At 44.8% G+C, this 2,886-nt stretch overlaps 1 pseudogene across 1 annotated transcript in view; it reads left to right on the top strand.

Moving 5' to 3' along the window:
* Positions 1-2,886, top strand: part of LOC105550294 — a 931,651-nt pseudogene that overhangs the window by 928,643 nt on the left and 122 nt on the right. Inside the window, exons 15-16 of the transcript XR_001007683.1 lie at positions 326-377; positions 1,008-1,729. The product of XR_001007683.1 is annotated as a neuroblastoma breakpoint family member 16-like (transcript). The remainder of the gene's footprint in view (positions 1-325; positions 378-1,007; positions 1,730-2,886) is intronic.

The raw sequence follows: 2,886 nt of genomic DNA, 5'->3' as shown, positions 1-2,886 counted from the left end.
CAGAACTTACAAAATCTCTGGTACGTGCAGAAAAACAGGTACTCACAGAACTTACGAAATCTCTGGTATGTGCAAAACAAAATCTCTGGTACGTGCAGAAGAACAGGTACTCACAGAACTTACGAAATCTCTGGTATGTGCAAAGATTAGAGAGCAGAACAAAGGGTGTAGCGGGGGGGCGGGTACACATCTATCTTTGTGTCCTTTCAATCTCTCACAAGTGTCCTCTTCTCATGCCGAGGCACCTGAGGTCCCTGTGTGAGGATTAGACAGTGGATTGTATGTGTGTAGGAGAATCAGCTTCATGTGTCTGAATTTATTGCAGAAATTGAAAAGTACCAAGAAGGGGAAGAAGATCAAAACCCACCATGCCCCGGGTAACTTTCAGCAATTGTGGATGCTTAGTTCTGTGTTAACACCTGGAGACGACAGATCCAGGGAAAACAGAGTGTGTTTGATTTCATGTTTTCAACGAAGGCTGAATTCCTCCTACTGACATTGCCGTTGGTTTTCATTGCAGTAGACGTTTAGGTTTCCATTTCTTCCTCCCCTTATCATTTACTAACGTATCACAGGTTGACCATACCTCAAAAGCTGTACTCTCATGGTGACTGCATCGAATTTTGAGCACATTTTATGGAAAACTATTGAGCTCACTCTTCATGATCACTGTTTGCTGTATGTCTTGAGGGCACCAACTCAGAGTGTCCTTTTTCTCCCTTATCAGTGTGTCAGCTGACCAATTCACTGAGCTCTCTTTCTCTCTCTTTCTCTCTCTGTCTCTGTCTCTGCTTCTCTCTCTCTCACTCTCTGTCTTTTTCTTTCATTGTTTTCTACCTGGCCCTGTTCTATCCCAACATAAAGGCAATATTTCTTTTTTTACCTCATTAATGGATCTATCCTTTTTCTTTTTAAACCACTTCCTCATGTTACCCCTGAAATCTAGTTGGGGCTCTGTGGTGTCTGATTTTCCCTATCTGCTTCTTTAGTTTTGTCTCCTTTTCCAGGCTCAGTGGCGTGCTGATGAAAGTGGAAGAGCCTGAAGTCTCGCAGGACTCATTGGATAGATGTTATTCGACTTCTTCAACTTACTTTGAATTACCTGACTCATTCCAGCACTACACAAGTGGCTTTTACTCACTTGAGGAACAGCACGTCAGCTTGGTCCTTGACATGGACAGTAGGTTTTTTACTTTGACAGTGATAAGGCTCCACCTGGTCTTCCAGATGGGAGTCATATTCCCACACTAAGCAGCCCTTACTAAGCTGAGAGATGTCAGTGCTGCAGGCAGGACCTATAGGCCCGTGTAGGCTTGAATGAAACTCTAGTTCCATTTGGAAGCCCAGACATAGGATGGATCAGTGGGCATGGCCCTATTCCTATTCTCAGACCATGCCAGTGGCAACCTGTGCTCAGTCTGAAGACAGTGGACCCAAGTTAGGTGTGACACGTTCACATAACTATGCAGCACATGCCGGGAGTGATCTGTCAGACATTGTAATTTGAAAGATATACCCACATATCTCTGGGTAGCTACAAAGTTCCTCAGGGATTTCATTTTGCCGGCATGTCTCTGAGCTTCTATACCTTCTCAAGGTCAGTGTCATCTTTGTGTTTAAGTCATCCAAAGGTGTTACCCTGGTTTCAATGAACCTCCCCCCATTCTTTGTATCTTCAGTGTTGGTTTGTTTTAGCTGATCCATCTGTAACACAGGAGGGATCCTTGGCCTGTCTCTTATACACATCTGGGATCCTTGGCTGAGGATTGTATTGCAGAACCACTGACTGCTCTTGACAGTTGTTAACCCACTAGACTCTTTTGGTTAGAGAAGCCACAGTCCTTCAGCCTCCAGTTGATAGAGATACTTAGGAAGACCACAGCTAGATGGATAAACAGCACTGAGAGGCCTCAGCCCTGTTCCTCTCAATTCCATCCTGTAAAGAACAGGAGCCAGGAGCCGCTGGCAGGAGACAGCGTGTCACCCAGGACTCTGCTGGTGCAGTATCGGGAGAACCCACTCCCAATGTTTAATGTGTGTTCTTTTCTATTTCCTAAGTGTCTCGGCTGGGTTGAATAAATAAAGGGAAAGAGCACAAGAGAGAGAAATTTAAAGCTGGGTGTCCGGGGGAGACATCACATGTCGGCAGGATCCGTGCTGTTCCCCAAGCTGAAAAACCAACAAGTTTTTATTAGCAATTTTCAAAAGGGGAGGAGTGCACAAATAGGGTGTGGGTCACAGAGATCACATGCTTCACAAGGTAATAAAATATGACAAAGCAAGTGGAGGCAGGGCGAGATCACAGGACCACAAGATGGGGCGAAATTAAAATTGCTAATGAAGTTTTGGGCACACATTGTCATTGATAACATCTTATCAGGAAGCAGGGTTTGAGAGCAGGCAACCTGTCTGACCAAAATTTATTAGGTGGGAATTTCCTCGTCCTAATAAGCCTGGGAGCGCTACAGGAGGCCGGGGCTTATTTCATCCCTTCGGCTTCGACCGTAAAAGAACTTCTAAGGGGGCCCGTTCATAGGCCTACCCTCAGGGCACATTCTTTTTCTCAGGGATGTTCCTTGCTGAGAAAAAGAATTCAGTGATATTTCTCCTATTTGCTTTTGAAAGAGGAGAAATATAGCTCTGTTCCATCTGGCTCGCCAGCGGCCAGTTCAAAGTTACCTCTCATGTTCCCTGAACATCGCTGTTATCCTATTCTTTTTTAAGATACCCAGATTTCATATTGTTCAAACACACATGCTCTACAAACAATCTGTGCAGTTGACACACTCACAGGGTCCTGAGGTGACATTCATTCTCCGCAGTTTACGAAGAAGATGACGGGATTAGGAGATTAAAGTAAAGACAGGCATAGGAAAACACAAGGTT

Source organism: Mandrillus leucophaeus, unplaced genomic scaffold (assembly GCF_000951045.1).
Source record: "Mandrillus leucophaeus isolate KB7577 unplaced genomic scaffold, Mleu.le_1.0 Scaffold475, whole genome shotgun sequence".
Lineage (NCBI taxonomy): Eukaryota > Metazoa > Chordata > Mammalia > Primates > Cercopithecidae > Mandrillus > Mandrillus leucophaeus.
This window is presented reverse-complemented; position numbering and strand designations above follow the sequence as displayed.